The sequence below is a fragment of the Ovis aries genome, chromosome 4 (assembly GCF_016772045.2).
Source record: "Ovis aries strain OAR_USU_Benz2616 breed Rambouillet chromosome 4, ARS-UI_Ramb_v3.0, whole genome shotgun sequence".
Taxonomy (NCBI): domain Eukaryota; kingdom Metazoa; phylum Chordata; class Mammalia; order Artiodactyla; family Bovidae; genus Ovis; species Ovis aries.
The window spans coordinates 67386043-67407119 of record NC_056057.1 but is presented as its reverse complement, the minus strand read 5'-3'; the positions used below and the strand labels follow the sequence as shown (position 1 = coordinate 67407119).

At 41.2% G+C, this 21077-nt stretch overlaps 1 protein-coding gene across 4 annotated transcripts in view; it reads right to left on the bottom strand.

The window, feature by feature from the left end:
* NOD1 (nucleotide binding oligomerization domain containing 1) overlaps positions 1–21077 on the bottom strand; it is a 92175-nt gene that overhangs the window by 41010 nt on the left and 30088 nt on the right. For 2 of the 4 annotated variants that reach the window (XM_004007930.6, XM_027968642.3), the window contains exon 2: positions 1817–1914. The exons of 1 other annotated variant lie outside the window; for it this stretch is intronic. The gene's annotated coding sequence lies outside the window, so the exon portion shown is untranslated. Of the gene's footprint in view, positions 1–1479; positions 1557–1816; positions 1915–21077 lie in introns of all 4 variants that reach the window. One more of the 4 variants, XM_042248630.2, reaches the window with a different exon arrangement.

Here is a 21077-nt window from a genome sequence, read left to right as displayed (position 1 = left end):
AATTCATTGGGAAAGACCCTGACGCTGGAAATTATTGAGGGGAGTAGGAGAAGGGGACAACAGAGGATGAGATGGTTGGATGGCATCATTGACTCAATGGATATGAGTTTGGGCAAACTCTGGGAGATAGTCAAAGACAGGGAAGCCTGGTGTGCTGTAGGCCATGGTGTCGCAAAGAGCTGGACATGACTGAGCAACTGAATAACAAAAGCAAGAAGGAGTCATGCTTAAGATACTGATCTGAGATGAATTACAGTAAAAAAAAAAATCATAATTTAGTTGTGTCTGCTTGTGGGTTACATCAGTGGTGTAGATGACCAGAGGTAGACAATGCTTTTGTTTAGCAAAACTTCTTAATTATTATCACTTTTTAAAAAAAGTGTGCCTCCATAGAACTCTATTCAATGTTATGTGCCAACCTGGATGGGAGAGGGGCTTGGGGGAGAATGGGTACATACATACATGAATGGCTGAATCCTTTCACTGTTCACCCAAAACTACCACAACACTGTTAATCAGCTACACCCCAATACAAAATAAAAAGTTTAAAGTTTGGGGGGAAAATGCATGTCTCAATCCTAGACTAGAATAAGGATGCAAATGTATGTTTTCCAAATTAGCTGACAGGGATTAGAAGTTTCTATACGCCCTGTGAGGGGACAGGGGCCAGAAGTTGCAGCCAAGGAGTTGTGGGAACTGATGGGAGAGAGCAAAATGCCCTGCGGAGAGAGCGCGCTGGGGCGAGGCATCCATGGTAGTCACGGCTCTCCTGTGGCAGTCAGAGCCCAGGAGCCTGGGAACAGCAGCATGTCCGTCCGTCGTCACTGCCTGATCTGGGCTGTGCTGCAGTCCTCTGCACAGCCCCGCCCCAGCTCTCCTTATATCTCCAGCCAAGCCGGTTACATGACAGCACCTGAGGGAATGAAGGCGTGGCAATGGCCACGCAGGAGTGAAGTGGGACAGAACGAGGGCGACAGAGAGAGGCAACGTGGAGTTCCAAGCGGTGGATGACCAGGAGACACCAGCTCCCTGGAAATCCTCAGAAACCTCATACAGGTGCTGAGCTTCCTGTCTTGGTAGGGCCCAAGCTCTTTTATTTGAGTATTAAGAAAATACTTTGGGTTTGTCTGTGCAACCCCAGAATTGTACTGATTGCTTTTTTTCCCCCTCCAGAATAAGATCTCTCAGCCACTTAATTTTCCAGTCATCCTATGGATAGAAAATGGATCACACTCTTGAAAGCAGAAAGGCCTTGAACTAGTCTTTCATCTAAACCTCATATATCCCAGAGAGATAGCTTTAAACATTTTTTGTTGATCTTAAAGAAAAAATTCATAAGAGTTCCAAACATGTATGTTTCACAAGCCCACCTATGTTAACATTCAGGTCTCATCGTTCTCACATTTTTCCCACAACTAGTCTCCTGCTCTTTGACACATTTTTTTTTTTCTTGCAGTTTTGCATTTTATCATCTTTTACCTTCAAGTTGTGAAATGCAAGCCTTCCAGAGATTCTCATCGGGACTCCACACAATACTCTTCCCTTTTATAACCTGACTGAGCAAAACACAGTACATTCTAACATTCTAAACAAGAAAGGCAAGAGATTCTTATCAAAAGGAATTTGAAGGAACAAAAATGAGTGATTAGCTACTATTCCACTAAAAGTATGCTGATTCATTAGACTCTAATTCAGCTTTTTCTACTGTTGTCAATTCTATGACTCACTTAAGGACCCAAAGTTTTAGAAAATTAGTTTCCTTAAGGATACCAGTTCATGATGTTAAATGTATATTTAAACTAGTGGTTAGTAATACCTTTTTAAGTTTCTGGCATGTGTTCTTTGAAGTGAGTGAGAATACTGTAAAACAACATTCTATCCTTAAATCTTCAATTTCCAATTTCTTTCTGGAATCTGCAAAGTCAAAAAAAAAAGAGAAAAAAAGGTTTCTTTGAAAACCCCCTTGTGCTGCATGGTGAACAAATGAATGAATGAATAAAACTGGAGAAAGTAAGTTTTAATACAGAACTGTAGGATCTCAGAGTACTCTTCGTTACCTTCTTCCTTTGGGACACTGTTTTCCAAATCTTAGTCAATCAGGCATGACAGTCACATTTTTTGGCCATAATTGAGTCTCAAAAGCAAAGCTGTGTACTTGACTTTTTCCTTTAAATTGACTTTATTTTACAACTCTAGCAGACTAATTTTAAAGGAAATTTTATATTACCATCATAACCAAAACACTCACTTGCATTAAATAAAAAAGTAACACAAAAATAAATTCACTAAAGAATAAAACCGTGCTATTGAACTCCAGCTTAACAAAGTTGCCCAGAAAGGCTCTTGGTCTGAGGCTTGTTTTCTCTTAGAAGCATGCGAGAGGTGTTAAAGAAACAGTAGCACAAGAATGAAACTTTCTCTTTGAGATCACGGTAAATCAGAGAGCTGGAAAGGGAACTGCCTTGTCACTTGGTGAATCAGGGTCTTTTCACACCATGATGCTGGGAAAGATTGAAGGCAGGAGGAGAAGGGGACAACAGAGGATGAGATGGCTGGATGGCATCAACTGACTCAGTGGACATGAGTTTGAGTAAACTCCAGGAGCTGGCGATGGACAGGGAGGCCTAGCATGCTGCAGTCCATGGAGTCGCAAAGAGTCGGACATGACTGAGCAACTGAACTCAGCTCCATTCTTCCCAAGGCTTGGAATGGGTGTTACACAGAGCCTTCATTCCTTCACTCCCAATCCTCATACATCTTCACTGTGGGTCTCATTTCACTCCTGGCTTCTAACTCTTCCAAGCCCGTGATTCCCACACAGCCACTGACGTGCCTCCCCGGCCCTTCCTCAGAGTATCGCCCATAGCCATCACTACCTCTTACTGCCTAAGGCAGAAACTTAAGGAAAACCTGATTTATGGCCACCTAAGCAAAGCAACAAATTACACATCAGCCAGTTGGCAAGGAGACTAGCTTGAAATTTAACCAGATTTGCAAAGATCTCTCAACTCAGCAGGAATTTAACAAGGTGTGGATGGTGAAAGAGGAAACAAAGAAAGCTGATCCTGCCCTGTTAGAATGCAAGGGTAGACCAAATCTAAATCATGGAACACTCCAGAGAAATGCAGTTCATGGACATTTGGTCACCAGAAATACTGATGCCAGAAAAGATTGTGAACCGGCTTTTCAGATTAGAGTTTCTCAGAAAGTCAGTGAGACGGGGGTGAAAGAAGTAAACTCACTATAATCCTATAAACTCAGAAACAAAGTAACTACAGGACCTAGTGGCTTAGCCTGAATTCCTCTCAACAATTAGATTTAATTTTCATGCTTGAAAAGATCAGAAAATAAGACACAAAAATGGTTTTGATAGTATGGTGAGGCAAGAACTCTCATACCAGGAATGTAAACTGATGGACACCTTCTGGAAACACATTTGAAATACATATCAAGAGCCTGTGATAAGTTTCAGTTTAGTAACTTCTCATTCTAGATCTCAGCCTTCTGAAAAGGTTCAGAGGTTCCGACAGTTTTGTGGGTGTTTTTTTAAAACAGGGGGCTTCCACTGCCAGTTCTGATAGTGTAGCTTGCTGTTCCCACAGAGGCCAACTACAGGTGAGTGGATGAGCAGATTGGGGAGCCACGTATAGTAGTGCCTTATTGAAAAATAAATATGAATGAAATATTAATATGACATGAATGAGTATCAAAGATGTTATGCTGAGAGAAACAAGACTCAAAAGAGTATGGAGTGTATGATTTCATTCACATGATTCTAGAAATCAGAGCAGTGGTTTCCTGGGTAGGGGGAATAGAAGTGAGAAATTGAATGTAAAGAAGAATACGAGAAATTCCTGGGGTGAGAGAAGTGTTCTTTATCTTGCAGCGCCACAAATTCATGTATATCTCACCTTTTGCCTTTTCATACTGTTCATGGGGTTCTCAAGGCAAGAATACTGAAGTGGTTTGCTGTTCCCTTCTCCAGCAGACCATGTTTTGTCAGGCCCTGACTAGCAGGACATGCCCTTCAGCTGCTCCATGTAGCTGGACGGCATGCCTGGCGCTCTGGTTGTCCCATTGCTAGTCTTTGTTGAGGGTGAAAAACCATCATTGGCCATTGGGTGGCAATCAATGTGCCACCTGGGGGCTAGAGAAGTAAAATGGATGAGAATGGGTGAATTTAACTCAGATGACCCTTATATCTGCTACTGTGGGCAAGAATCCCTTAGAAGGAATGGAGTAGCCCTCATAGTCAACAGAAGAGTCTTAAATGCAGTACTTGGATGCAATCTCAAAAATGCCAGAATGATCTCGGTTCATTTCCAAGGCAAACCATTTGGTATCACAGTAATCCAATCTATGCCCCAACCACCGATGCCAAGAAGCTAAAGTTGAATAGTTCTATGAAGACCTATAAGACCTTTTAGAATTAACACCAAAAGAATATGTCCTTTCATCACAGGAGACTGGAATGCAAAAGTAGGAAGTGAAGAGATACCTGGAGTAACAGCCAAGTTTGGCCTTGGAGTACAAAATGAACAGGGCAAAAGCTAACAAAGTTGTGCCAAGAGAACGCACTGGTCATAGCAAACACTCTCTTCTGACAAACAAGAGATGACTCTACACATGGACAACACCAGATGGTCAATACTGAAATCAGATTGAGTACATTCTTTGTAGCTGAAGATGGAGAAACGCTATACAGTCAGCAAAAACAAGTCTAGGAGCTGACTGTGGCTCAGATCATCAGCTTCTTATTGCAAAATTCAGGCTCAAATTGAAGAAAGTTGGGCAAACCACCAGACCATTCAGGTATGACCTAAATCAAATTTCTTATTATTATAAAGTGGAGGTGATGAACAGATTCAAGGGACTAGATCTGGTAGACAGAGTGCCTGACAAACTATGGATGGAGGTTTGTAACACTGTACAGGAGGTGGTGACCAAAACCATCCTGAAGAAAAAGAAATGCAAGAAGGCAAAAGTGGTTGTCTGAGGATCCTATACAAATAGCTGAGAAAAGAAGAGAAGCAAAAAGCAACGGAGAAAAGGAAAGATATACCCAAATGAATGCAGAGTTCCAGAAAACAGCAAGGAGAGACAGAAAAGCCTTCTTCAGTGAAAAATGGAAAGAAATAGACAAAAACAATAGAACGGGAAAGACTAGAACTCTCTTCAAGAAAATCAGAAATACCAAGGGACCATTTCATGCAAAGATGGGCTCAATAAAGGACAGAAACGGCAATGACATAACAGAAGCAGAAGATATTAAGAAGAAGTGGCAAGAATACACAGTTCAGTTCAGTCGCTCAGTCATGTGACTCTGTGACCCCATGGACCACAGCACACAAGGCCTCCCTGTCCATCACCAATGCCCGGAGTCCACCCAAACTCATGTCCATTAAGTCAATGGTGCCATCCAACCATCTCATCCTCTGTCATCCCCTTCTCCTCCTGCCCTCAATCTTTCCCAGGATCAGGGTCTTTTCAAATGCGCGGTTCTTCACATCAAATGGCCAAAGTACTGGAGTTTCACCTTCAACATCCATCCTTCCAATGAACATTCAGGACTGATCTCCTTTAGGATGGACTGGTTGGATCTCCTTGCAGTCCAAGGGACTCTCAAACGTCTTTTCCAATACCACAGTTCAAAAGCATCAATTCTTCAGTGCTAGCTTTCTTTATAGTCCAACTCTCACATCCATACATGACCACTGGGAAAACCATAGCCTTGACTAGACGGACCTTTGTTGACAAAGTAATGTCTCTGCTTTTTAATATGCTGTCTAGGTTGGTCCTAACTTTCCTTCCAAGGAGTAAGCATCTTTTAATTTCATGGCTGCAATCACCATCTGCAGTGATTTTGGAGCCCCCCCAAATAAAGTCAACCACTGTTGACTGTTTCCCCATCTATTTGCCGTGAAGTGAATACATTCTATTTGCCAGAATACACAGAAGAACTGAAAAAAAGAGTCTTAATGACCCAGATAACCATGATGGTGTGTGGTCAGTCACCTACAGCCAGGCGTCTTGGAATGTGAAGTCAAGTGGACCTTAGGAAGCATTAGTACGAACAAAGCTAGTGGAGGTGATGAAATTCCAGCTGAGCTATTTCAAATCCTAAAAGATGATGATGTGAAAGTGCTGCACTCAATATGTCAGCAAATTTGGAAAACTCAGCAGTGGCCACAGGATTGGAAAAGGTCAGTTTTCATTCCAATCCCAAAGAAAGGCAATGCCAAAGAATTGTGCAGAAACTACTGCACAGTTGCATTCATTCCACACGCTAGTAGGATTAGACTCAAAATCCTTCAAGCTAGGCTTCTGCAGTACATGAACTGAGAACTTCCAGATGTACAAGCTGGATTTATAAAGGCAGGGGAACTAGAGATCAAATTGCCAACAGCCACTGGATCTTAGAAAAAGCAAAGGAAGTCCACACACACACAAAAAAAGACAAAACATCTACTTCTGCTTCAGTGACTACATTAAAGCCTTTGACTGTGTGGGTCACAACAAACTGTGGAAAATTCTTCGATAGATGGGAATACCAGACCACCTTATCTGCCTCCTGAGAAATCTGTATGCAGGTCAAGAAGCAAATTAGAACTGGACATGAAACAACAGATTGGTTCAAAATTGGGAAAGGCATACGTCAAGAGTGCATACTGTCACTCTGCTTATTTAATGCATATGCAGAGTACACCATGCGAAATGCTGGGCTGGATGAGGCTCAAGCTACAATCAAGATTGCGAGGAAAAATATCAATAACCTCAGATATAAAGATGACACCACCCTTATGGCAGAAAGTGAAGAGAAACTCAAGAGCCTCTTGATGAAAGTGAAAGAGGAGAGTGAAAAAGTTGCCTTAAAACTCAACATTCAAAAAAATAAGATCATGGTATCTAGTCCCATCACTGCATGGCAAATAGCTGCTGCTGCTGCTAAGTCGCTTCAGTCGTGTCCGACTCTGTGCGATCCCATAGACGGCAGCCCACCAGGCTCCCCTGTCCCTGGGATTCTCCAGACAAGAACACTGGAGTGGGCTGCCATTTCCTTTTCCAATGCATGAAAGTGAAAAGTGAAAGTGAAGTCGCTCAGTCGTGTCCAACTCCTCATGACCCCATGGACTGCAGCCCACCAGGCTCCTCTGCCCATGGGATTTTCCAGGCAAGAGTACTGGAGTGGGGTGCCATTGCCTTCTCCGACTCTGGCTCTAGACCCCACCAATGTTAGGGGCAGGCCTCAAGCCCAGACCTGATGCCCAGACTCACATGTGGAAGGGCTGACACAGCTAAACTTGGGCTGTGTTCCAAGACTTTGCTGGTCACTCTGGGCTCAGAGACCTCACCTCACACACAACTACAAGGGACAACCACAACCACTGCATTGCTACCGCAGTGGTAAAAGGCCAGTGGGATTCAGATCTTTGGAAATCCTTGCTATGACTTGGTGTGAGCCAGCTTAGATTGTGAAGGTGGCAATTGCCCATCCCTGCCTCCCAGATGATTATATATACACATAAGATTTGTCAAAAGTCTACCTGTACACTTAAACTCTGTGAATGTTACTGAATGAAATAATACTTCACTGAAGTTTATTTTCTTTAAAGTCAAAATATATTTCCAGATAAATAAAAACTGAAAGAGCTTGTGGCCAGTGTAGCTGCACTAAAATAAGTACTAAATAGCTTTTTTAGGCAGAAGAAAAATGATTTTAAACTCAAACAAAATGAGAGCAACAGAAAATTTTAATACATGGTTAAATATAAATGTGTATTGACTGAACAAAACAACACTATGTTCTGGGGTTTAACATATATGTAGAATTAACATTTAAACAAGGGAAACGCTGCAAGATGGCAGAGTGGGAAAGACCCTGAACTTACCTCATTTTACAGGCACACAAAATCACAACTAAGTGCAGAACAACCATTGTTGAAAATGACTAGAACCTACCAGAAAATGTCTTCTACAACTAGAGATATAAAGATGGAAGCACAGAGAGGTAGGCAGGAGGGGCAGAGCTGCCACACAGTCAAGTCCCACATCCCCCAGTGGGCGGTCCACAAACAGGAGAGTAATTAGGACTGCATGGTCTTCCCAAAGGGGGAGAGACCCGAGCCCCATGCCAGGCTCCCCAACCTGGGAGTCCTACACAGGAAGATGAGCCCCCAGAACATCTAGCTTTGAAGGCCAGTGGGGCTTATTTTTTGAGAGTCCCATAGGGCTGCAAGAAATAGAGACCTCACTTTTAAAGGGCACATACAAAATTTCACAGGCTCTAGAACCCAGGGCAGAGGCGCCTGGGTCAAACCTACCTGCTATTCCTGGAGAGTCTCCCGGAGTGGCACAAGGCAATCACAGCTCGCCCTGGGAACACAGACACTGGCAACAGCCATTCTGGGGGGCTCTTTTACCCCATGGACACTGGTGCTGGCAAGTGTCATTCTGGAATCCTCCCTTTAGCTTATCAGCCCCAGGCCCCAGCCCCACATGGGGCTACAGGCACTGAGTGGCCTGCAGGGGCCAGTGCCGGGACAGCTCAAGCCAAGCAACTAACTGGGCATGGACACAGCCCTACCTACCAGCAGAGAGGCTGCTCTAACACTCTTAGATCCACAGCTGCCTCTGGACACAGCCCTGCCCAGCAGAGGGCCCGGAATCCAACTCTATGCACCAGTACACAGGCAGTAGAACCAAGACCATCAGGGCCCTCCAGCCAGAGACTCTGGGACTCAGCTCTATCCAGAGCAGTCTGGAACCGGCCCCAGAATCCCCAAGGCACCAGCCCCGCCCACCAGTGAGCCTGCTCTAGCCTCTCATCCAGCTCCACCCACCAGTAGGCAGACACGAGTCACAGGAAAACTACAGTCCTGCCATCTCCAGTCCTGGCCCACTCACTAGCTGTCCAGATCCTGCCCTGGGCCAGCTGGGCCCAGGACCTGCCCACTAGCAGGCCAATACAAGACTCAAGACACCCCAGACCTTGCAGTCAATTGTGTCAGGAACTGGCCCCACCCACCAGTGATCCGACACCTGCTCTGGGACCCTTCAACCCTGAAACCAGACACCAGGGTACAGCTCTGCTCACTAGTGGATGAGCAATGGCCCCTGAGAGGTCTCCTGGATCCTAACTCCACCCATCAGGACCCCGGCACAAGTATAGACCCCTGGGGGTTCTGCAGCCAGCTGCCTCATGAACCAGTCCCGCCAATGAGTTGCTAGCAGCCTCTGCACAAGGCACGAACTGGCAACCAAAGAAACCAGGGGTCAACCAAGCTCACTAGACTACCCACAGAGCGCACCACAACAGAAAGACCCATGCATCCCTCATGGGGGGAAGCCCTAGAGCATACAACTCATGTGGTGAAAGGGAAGTATCCTGGGACACAAAGGATCCCTATGAAAAGCATCTTCTTCAAGGTTGGGAAATGTAAACAACCCATCAGACACATAAAAATAAAAAAAGCAACTTAGACAAAATGAGGCGACAAAGAACATGTTCCAAATTAAGAAACAAGATAAAACCCCAGAAAAAGAACTAAGTAGACACAGACAATCTACCTGAGAAAGAGTTCAACGTAGTGATCAGAAGATGATCAAAGAACTTGGAAGAATCAATGTGCAAAACAAGAATTTAGGAGTTTTTAACAAACAGAAAATATAAAAAACCACCAAAATGGCATGAAGAACGCAATAACTAAAATGAAATAGACTAAATGATACAGAGGACTGGATCAATGAGCCAGAAGATAGTAGCAGAAATCACTGATGCTTAACATGAAAAAGAAAAAAGCATGAACAGAATGGAAGACCTCTGGGAAAACATCAAACACACTAATATTTGCATTATAGGGGTCCCAGAAGGAGAAGAAAGAGAAAATAAGGCTGAAAACAGAATTGAAGGCATACTGACTGAAACATCCCTAACTTGGGAAAGGAAACAGACATCCAGGTCCAGGAAGTACAAAGAATCCCAAACAGAATCAACCCAAAGGAAACACACCAACACCCCTTATAATTAAAATGGCAAAACACTGACGATAAAAAAAGAATATGAAGAGCAGCAAAGGAAAAAGCAACACATTATGTATATGGGAACTCCCATAAGGCTGTCAGCTGACTTTTTAGCAGAAACTCTGCAGGTCAGAAGGGAATGGCACAACATATTTAAAATGAGAGGGAAAAACCTACAACCAAGAATACTCTACCCAGAAAGTAATCAGGACAAGCCCTGTGCTGCTGGAAGGAAGCTGTGAAAGAGGAAAGTTTCCTGCACCATCGGAAGACCCCTTCCTGGTGGGGAGCGCTACAGGGACAGAAAGGGAGCTTCAGAGGCTTGGAGGAGAGTGCAGCAGCCAGTGGGCAGCAGCTGGAGCAGAGGGAGAATTGTACGGATGATCAGGGCCTCTGCCCTGCGTTCCCCAGTCTGAGACATGAGTCTACTGGGGTGGGTGGGAGCTGGGTGCTGGAACTTGGGCTTTGGAGATCAGAACCAGGGAGAAGATTGGGGTAGGCTGTGTGGAAACAGCCTGTCCTGGGGCTGGAATTCACTGAGCCTATGGCTGGGGGTGTACACAGAGGAAGCCTGGGCCATCCTAAAAGCCAGTTGCCACTGTCTGGAAAGTGTGCAGTGGGAGGGGAGGGAGCTGAATTGTAGCCTTTTCTCCTGTGCATGAGCTCATAGATGACAGGACAGTGCCTGCCCAGGCTCTAGGAGCAGTCATGAGCTATCACCACTCCAGGGGTGCTCAGGAACCACCACTGCCACCTGCCTGGACACAAGGCATGGTTGCAAGCTGCTACCACCCACCTTCACAGATTCCAGGAGTGGAGAATCCCAGGGATGGGGTAGCCTGGTGGGCTGCCATCTATGGGGTTGCACAGAGTCGGACACGACTGAAGTGACTTAGCAACTCAGCAAGAATAGCCGCTGTTCTCATCACATTCTCTTGGGGCACACCTGAGCCACCACTGCTGCCAAGAACCCCCAAACAAAGCACCAGACACCACATCTGCACACCCTCTATCAAGGGGATAATAATACATACACACTAAGAAAATAGATGACAGGCACCCATACTAAAATACAACTCTCGCACCAAATATATTAAACCCACACAAGTTACACAGGGATGTCTCCACATAGAAATAGTCCTCCCAGACCACAGTAGATAATTGTTTCTCCTAAACTCACAGAGTAAGATAAATATAAGCAAAATGAAGAAGCAAAGGAATCCAGGTAGAAAACCAAGAGCATTCCCCTGAAAGGACAAACAATAAAGCAGACCTCTTCAGTCTAATAGACACTGATTTCAAAAAGGAGAAAATGAAGATATGAAGGAATTAAGAAAGGCTATCAACAACAATGCAGAGTACTGTGACAAGGAGCCAGCAACTATAAAGAGGAACCAAGAAAAATTACATAAATCAACCGCAGGGAATTCCCCTGGTGGTCCGGTGGTTAGGGTTTGATGGGGCCTGGTTCAGTTCCTGGTTGGGGAACTGAGATCCCACAAGCCACATAGTGTGATCAAAAAAGAATAAGGAAAACTCATTTGCAGAGATGAAAGCTGCATAAAGGCAATGAATAGCACATTGAATAATGCAGAAAGATAAGTAAGTGACCTGGAAGATAGAATAATGGAAATCACCCAATCAGGATAGCAGACAGAAAGCCAAATGAATAAAAAAATCTATATAAGAGACTATGGGATAATATAAAGCATGCCAATCTATGCATGATAGGGATTCCAGAAGGGAAAGAAAAAGGGGGTCAAAAATGTATTTGAAAAATTATGGCTGAAAACTTCCTAGTCCTAAAGAAGGAAACAGATATCCAGGTACAGGAAGCACAGAGGGTCCCCAACAAGAAAAACAGGCTTACACCAAGACAAATAAAAAGGGGCAAAATTAAAGAGAGGGTTCTAAAGGCAGCAAAAGAAAAACAAAGTTAATTACAAGAGAACCCCCAATAAGGCTAACAGATGATTTTTCTGCAGAAGCACTGCAGGCCAGAAAGGAGTGGCAAGATACATTCAAAGTTCTAAAGGGGAAAAATCTGCAACCTAGGATACTCTACCCAGCAAGATTATCATTTAGAATATAAGGAAAGATAAAGAGTTTCTCGAACAAGCAAAAACTGAAAGAGTACAGCAATACTAAACCTATCCTAAAGGAAACATTGAAAGATATTCTCTAAATAGAAAAGAAGAATCCATAATAGAAAAAAAAATCACAAATGGAAAAGAAATCACTTAAACTAGATTAACACATTTTCTGTGAAAGTGATGAAAACCACAATGAAGAGCAAAAGGATGAACATGAAGATGTAAAAGAGGACCTCAAAATCATAAAATGTGGGGGCAGAAAGTCAGAAAATGTAGATTCAACCCCCACCTCGCCAAGAATGTGTTTGAGCCTATATGACTACCAATCTAAGGCAAGTAGATATAGTAAGTGGTTAACACATTTAAAAAACAGGTTAATCACATATCGAAAACACACAATAGATTCACAGAAACCAAAAAGAACATAAGTATAATACAAGAGAAAATCAAACTACCAAAGGATTAACAAAAACAGAAAGAACAAAGAAGAAATATAAAATCAATGGGAAAAGAAGGTTCCAAATGGAAATAAATACATATCTATCAATAATTAAACATCAGTGGACTAAATGTTCCAATCAAAAGACGTTTAGAGTGGTAGACTGGAAATAAAAGAAAACAAGAGTCTACAATATGCTGCCTACAAGAGATCCATTTTAGGGCAAAGGATACATACAGACTAAAACTGAAGGGGTGGAAAAAGATAATTTGTAAAAAAGAAAATGGCAACAAAGTAGGGATTGCAATAATAGTGAGACAAAATAGACTTTAAAACAAAGACTATAAAGAAAGATAAAGGACATTATAAAATGATAAAAAGATAAATACAAGAAGAGAATTTGGTACTCATCAACATATATGCACCTAATATAGGAGCACCCAAATACATAAAACCATACTAAAACATAAAGTGAGAAATTGATAGGCATACAGTAATAACAAGAGGCTCACGTCGATGGACAGATCTTCCAGACAGATAATCAATAAGGCAACAGAGATCCTAAATGATACAATAGAACAATTAGACCTAATTGATATTTTCAGGCCATTACATTCAAAAAATAGAATACACGTTCTTTTCAAGTGCACACAGAACATTCTCTAGGATTGACCACATACAAGGGCCTGAAAACAAGCCTCAAAAAATTTAAGAGTACAGAAATTATTTTAAACATCTTTTCTGACCACAATGAATCTAAAAATTAACCGCAGAAAAAGACATGAGAAAAAATTACATGGAGACTAAACAACATGGTACTAAAAAAAAAAAAATTAATGAGTCAGTAATGAAATCAAAGTGGAAACTAAAATATCCCTTGAGACAAATGACAATGGAAACACACCCATACAAAAGCTATGGGGTGCCACATGTGTAGTTCTTAGAGGGAAGTTCATAGTGATACAGGCCTTTCTCAAAAACAAGAAAAATCTCAAATAAACCACCTAAGCCACCACATAAAAGATTTAGGAAAAGAAGAACAAACAAAACCTGAAGTCAGCAGAAAGAAGGAAATAACAATAAGATCAGAGAGGAAATAAAATAGAGATTAAAAAAAAAACAAGAGCTGGTTCTTTGAAAGGATAAGCAAAATTGACAAACTTCTGGCAAAGCTTACCAAGAAGAAGAGAGAGAGAACTGAAATAAACAAATTAAGAAATAAAAAAGACATAATAACTGATACCACAGAAATTTAAAAAAAAAAAACATAAAGGAGTACTATGAGCAATTATATGCCAACAAATCTGACAACTTAGAAGAAATGGACAAGTTTCTAGAAACATGCAGCCCACCAAAACTGAATCGAGAAGAAATAGATAATTTGAAGAAACCAATTGCCAGAAGTGAAATAAAATCTGTAATTTAAAAATTCCCTATGAAGTCCAGGACCAGATGGTGTCACAGATGAATTCTACCAAACATAAGAACAACTTGTACCAAACTTTCTCAAACTCTTCCAAAAAACTGAGGAGGAGGGACACTCCTAAGGACACTCAATGAAGCCACTATCACTCTGATACCAGAACCAAAGAACCCAGAAAAACAGAAAATTATAGGCCAATATCTTTGAAGAATACAGATGCAAAAATTTTCAATAAAATATTGGGAAACAAAATCCAACAACACATAAAAAGGATCATACTCCATGACTAAGTGGGATTCATTCCAGGTTCACAATGATGGTTCAATATATGCAAATCAATCAGTATGATATACCACATAAACAAAAGAAAAGACAAAAAATACATGCTCATCTCAATAGATGCTGAAAAAGCATTTGATGAAATCCACTATTCATTCATGATAAAAACTCATCAAAGTGGGTATCAGTTCAGTTCAGCCACTCAGTCGTGTCTGACACTTTGCAACCCCATGGACTGCAGCAAGCCAGGCCTCCCTGGCCATCACAACTCCTGGAGCTTGCTCAAACTCATGTCAGTTGAGTTGGTGATGCCATCCAACCATCTCATCCTCTGTCGTCCCCAAAGTGGGTATAGAGAGAACCTATCTCAAGCTAGTAAAAGTTTTTTATGACAAACCCAGACCCAATATAATACTCAATGGTGAAGAGCTGAAAACTTTCCTGCTAAAATCTGGAACAAGACAGTTCAGTTCAGTCACTCAGTCGTGTGAAACTCTTCGCGACACCATGAACCGCAGCACGCCAGGCCTCCCTGTCCAACACCAAAATCTGGAGTTTACCCAAACTCATGTCCATTGAGTTGGTAATGCCATCCAACCATTTCATCCTCTGTCATCCTCTTCTTCTCCTGCCCTCAATCTTTCCCAGTATCAGAGTCTTTTCAAATGAGTCAGTTCTTCACATCAGGTGGCCAAAGTATTGGAGTTTCAGCATCAGTCCTTCCAATGAACATGCAGGATCAATTTCCTTTAAGATGGACTGGTTGGATCTCCTTGCAGTCCAAGGGACTCTCAAAAGTCTTCTCCAACACCACAGTTCAAAAGCATCAATTCTTCAGTGCTCAGCTTTCTTTACAGTCCGACTCTCACATCCATACATGACCACTGGAAAAACCAAAGCCTTGACTAGATGGACCTTTGTTGACAAAGTAATATCTCTGCTTTTGAATATGCTGTCTAGGTTGGTCATAACTTTCCTTCCAAGCAGTAAATGTCTTTTAATTTCATGGCTGCAGTCACCATCTGCAGTGATTTTGGAGCCCTAAAACATAAAGTCAGCTACTGTTTCCACTGTTTCCCCATCTACTTGCCAGGAAGTGATGGGACTGGATGCCATGATCTTAGTTTTCTGAATGTTGAGCCAACTTTTCACTCTCCTCTTGCACTTACATCAAGAGGCTCTTTAGTTCTTTTCACTTTCTGACATAAGAGTGGAGTCATCTACATATCTGAGGTTATTGATATTTCTCCTAGCAATCTTGATTCCAGCTTGTGTTTCTTCCAGCCCAGCGTTTCTCATGATGTACTCTGCATAGAAGTTAAATAAGCAGGGTGACAATATACAGCCTTGACGTACTGCTTTTCCTATTTGGAACCAGTCTGTTGTTCCATGTCCAGTTCTAACTGTTGCTTCCTGACCTGCATACAGATTTCTCAAGAGGCAGGTCAGGTGGTCTGGTATTCCCATCTCTTCCAGAATTTTCCACAGTTTATTGTGATCTACACAGTGAAAGGCTTTGGCATAGTCAATAAAGCAGAAGTAGATGTTTTTCTGGAACTCTCTTGCTTTTTCGCTGATCCAGCAGATGTTGGCAATTTGATCTCTGGTTCCTCTGCCTTTTCTACAACCAGCTTGAACATCTAGAAGTTCACGGTTCCCGTATTGCTGAAGCCTGGCTTGCAGAATTTTGAGCATTACTTTACTAGCGTGTGAGATGAGTACAACTGCCCGGTAGCTGAGCATTCTTTGGCATTGTCTTTCTTTGGGATTGGAATGAAAACTGACCTTTTCCAGCCCTGTGGCCACTGCTGAGTTTTCCACAATTGCTGACATATTGAGTGCAGCACTTTCACAGCATCATATTTTAGGATTTAAAATAGCTCCACTGGAATTCCATCACCTCCACTAGCTTTGTTCGTAGTGATGCTTTCTAAGGCCCACTTGACTTCACATTCCAGGATGTCTGGCTCTAGGTAAGTGATCACACCTTCGTGATTATCTGGGTCGTGAAGATCTTTTTTTGTACAGTTCTTCTGTGTATTCTTGCCACCTCTTCTTAATATCTTCTGCTTCTGTTGAGTTCACACCATTTCTGTCCTTTATTGAGTCCATGTTTGCATGAAATGTTCCCTTGATACCTCTAAGTTTCTTGAAGAGATCTCTAGTCTTTCCCTCTCTATTGTTTTCCTCTATTACTTTGCACTGATCACTGAGGAAGCCTTTCTTATCTCTCCTTGTTATTCTCTGGAACTCCACATTCAAATGGGTATATCTTTCCTTTTCTCCTTAGCTTTTCACTTCCCTTATTTTCACAGCTATTTGTAAGGCCTCCTCAGACAGCCATTTTGCTTTTTCGCATTTCTTTTTCTTGGGGATGGTCTTGATCCCTGTCTCCTGTACAATGTCACTAACCTCCATCCATAGTTCATCAGGCACTCTGTCTATCAGATCTAGTCCCTGAAATCTATTTCTCACTTCCACTGTATAATCATAAGGGATTTGATTTAGGTCATACCTGAATGATCTAGTGGCTTTCCCCACTTTCTTCAATTTAAGCCTGAATTTGGCAATAAGGAGTTCATGATCTGAGCCACAGTCAGCTCCCAGTCTTGTTTTTGCTGACTGTATAGAGCTTCTCCGTCTTTGGCTGCAAAGAATATAATCAATCTGATTTCAGTGTTGGCCATCTGGTGATGTCCATGGATGCCTATTATCACCTCCTCCATTCAACGTAGTATTGGAAGACCTAGCCACAGCAATCACGCAAGAAAAAGAAATAAAAGGTATCAAAACTGGAAGGGAAGAGATAAAATCACCATTATCTGTAAATGATATGATACTATATATAGAAAACTCTAGAGACTTCACACAAAAACTACTACAACTGATATATTCAGCAAAGTATCAAGATAACAAGATTGACATGTAGAAATCAGTTGCATTTCTTTACACCAACAATGAAATATCAGAAAGACAATGCAAAAAAAGGTCTTTAAAACTGAAACCCCCAAAATAAAATACTTAGGAATAAAGCTAACCAAGAAGGTGGAAGACTTACATCCTGAGAACCATAAAACATTAATAAAGGAAATTCAAGATGATTCAAAGAAAAGACATCCCATGTTCTTGGAAGAATATTGTTAAAATAGCCATGCCACCCAAAGCAATCTACAGATTTAATGTGATCCGTATCAAATTACTCACAACATTTTCCACAGAACTAGAATAATCCTTAAAATTTATATGGAACCATAAAAGACCCAGAGTTGCCAGAGCAATCGTAAAGAAAAAGAAAAAAAGCAGGAAGCATAACCATCCCAGACTTAAGACAATACTGCATAGCTACAGTAATCAAAACAGCATGGTATCAGCAGAAAAACAGACATATGGATCAATGGAACAGAACTGAGAGCCAGAAATAAACCTGAACACCCATAGTCAATTAATCTTCAACAAAGGAGGCGAGACTATACAATGGGAAAAGGACAGTCTCTTCAAGTGGTGCTGGGAAAGTTAGACAGCTGCATGTAAATTAATGAATATACAATACACCCTCTCACCATACACAAAAAGAAACACAAAATGGCTTAAACACTTAAACATAAGACATGATACCATAAAACTCCTAGCAGAGAACACAGGCAAAACTTCTGATACAGATCATACCAATGTTTTCTTAGATCAGTCTCCCAAGGCAACAGAAATGAAAACAAATGGGACCTAGTCAAACTTACAAGCTTCTGCACAGCAAAGGAAACCATAAACAAAATGAAAAGACAATGTACAGAATGGGAGAAAATGCTTGCAAATGATGGGACAGACAAGGATTTAGTTTTCAAAATAGACAAATAGCTTATACAACTCAACAACAAAAGCAAACAACCCAATTGAAAACTGTGCAGAAGACCTAAATAGACTTTTCTCTGAAAAAGAAATACAGATGGTTGATAGACACATGAAAAGATGCTCAACATTGCTAATTATTAGAGAAATGCCAATCAAAACTACAATGAGGTACCACCTCACACCACTCAGAATGGCCATCATGAAAAAGTCTACAAATAACAAAACAACGGAGAGAGTATGGAGAAAAGGGAACCCTCCTATACTGTTGGTGAGAATGTAAGTTGGTGCAGCCACTGTGGAGAACAATATGGGGGCTCCTCAGAAAACTAAAAATAGAATTACCATATGATCCAGCAATCCCACTCCTAGGCATATGACCAGAAAATACTATAATTCAAAAAGATCCATACACCCCTATGTTCACACCAGCACTGCTCACAACAGCCAAAGCATGGAAACAACCTAAATGTCCATTGACAGATAGATGGATAAAGAAGATATGGTACACATATACTATGGTACACATATATATGGTACATATGTACATGGTACACAATGGAATACTAGTCAGCCATTAAAAAGAGTGAAATACAGATGGCCATTTGCAGCAACATGGATGCAACTAGAGATTATCACACAAAGTCAGTCAGACAGACAAGCACTGTATGATATGACTTATACATGGAATCTAAAATAGGACTCAAATGAATCTACGAAACACAGAAGAACCATGAAGACAGAGAGCAGACTGGTGGCTGCCAAGGCGGAGAGGGAGCAGGGTAAGGGTAGACTGAGAATTCGGAATCAGCAGATGTAAGCTTTTATACACAGAATGGACAGACAACAAGGTCCTACTGTATAGCACAGACAACTATGTCTGATATCCTATGATAAACCATAACGGAAAATATAAAAAAGAATGCATATATATGCATAAATAAATCACTTTGCTATACAATAGTAACCATACAATATTGTAAATCAATTATGTTTCAATGTTTTTTTAAAAAGGAGAAATACTGATGTCATTCTTCATGGAACTAGAGCATATACTTCTGAAATATGTATGGAAAAACAAAATATCCTGAATAGCTAAAACAACCTTGAAAAAGAATAGAACTGAAGGAATCCCACTCCCTGACTTCAAACAAGGCTATGTAATCAAAAGTAATCAAAAGAGCATGGTACTGGCACACAAATATATAGATCAATGGAACGAGAATAGAGAGCCTAGAAATAAACCCATACACTTACAGTCAATTATTTTATGACAAAGAAGGCAAGAATACACAATGGATAAAAGACAAGTCTCTTCAATAACTGGTTCTGGGAAAACTGGACAGCTACACACAAAAGAATGAAATTTAGAACATTCTCTAACACTATATGGGACTTTCCAGGTGGCTCTGTGATAAAGAATTCACCTGCCATGTAAAAGGCCACAGGAGATGCAGGTTCCATCCCTGGGTCAGGAAGATCCCCTGGAGGAGGAAATGATACTCCAGCATTCTTGCCAGGATAATCCCATGGACAGAGGAGCTTGGCAGGCTCCAGTCCACGGGGTTGCAAAGAGTCAGACACAACTGAGTGACTGAGCACACACACACACTATCACCATATAGAAATGTAGATTTTAAATGAAGTAAAGACCTAAATGTAATACCAGGAACCAAACAACTCCTAGGAGAAAACATAGATGGAATACACTTTGATGTAAATCACAGCAATTTTTTTCTTGGATCTGTCTCCTAAAGCAAAGGAAATAAAAGCAGAAATAAACAAATGGGACACACTTAAACTTAAGAGCTTTTGCACAGCAAAGGAAACCATCAACAAAACAAAAAGACAATCTACTGAATTGGGGGAAAACATTTACAAATAATAATGGGCTGGCCAAAAAGTTTATTTGTGTTCTACAAGATGTTATAGAAAATTCTGAACAGACATCTTGGCCAACCCAATCTAACTCATGGTGTGTTAATATACAAAATGTACAAATAGCTCATGCTATTCCACATCAAAAACCAAACAAGTCAGGCTTCCCTGGCAATCCAGTGGTTAAGACCCTGTGCTTCCACCGCAGAGGATACAGGTTCTACCCCTGGCTGGGGAACTGAGATCCCAAAAAGCTTCATGACTTGGCCAAAATAACAAACAAAAAACCCACAAACAATCCATATTTAAAATGAGCAGAAGAGTTGAAGAGACATTTTTTCCAAAGAAGACATGGATGGCCCACAGGCATATGAAAAGATGCTCAACATCATTAATCAGAGAAATGTATATTAAAACCACCAAGAGATATCACCTCCTACCTGGCAGAATGGTTGTCATCACACAGAACACAAATAACAAATGCTGGCAAGGATGTGGTAAAAGAGAACCCTTGTATAAGCTACACCTTAAAGAAAATGACAGGATTTAATTCACCCAAGTACTTTCACTTTCACTTTCAAGAAATGATATATTAGATACAAACTAATCAAAAGAGACCTGGTAGAGCTACATTAAAATTAAGGAAGAATTTAAGGGAAGAAATGTTACTAGAGGTAAAGGAACATTTCATAATGGTACAATAATTAATTCTAAAAATGTCATAGAAACTTAATTTTGTATACACATGGTAACTGATTTTCAAAATATATAAACCAAAAATTAACAAACATAAAAAGGAAGTATATACAAATCCACAATCAATGAGGATTTTCAAACAGTGAAAGTCACTTAGTCTTGTCTGACTCTATATAGTCCATGGAATTCTCCAGGCAGAATACTGGAGTGGGTGGCCTTTCCCTTCTCTAGGGATCTTCCCAACCCAGGGTTCAAACCCAGGTCTCTTGCATTGCAAGCGGATTCTTTACCAGCTGAGCCACAAGGGAAGCCCTTGCAAACAGTGAAGGACTTTAATACATTTCTCAGAATAACTGAAAGAATAGACCACAAAGAAGAAACAGAATATGGAGAATATGAACAAAAT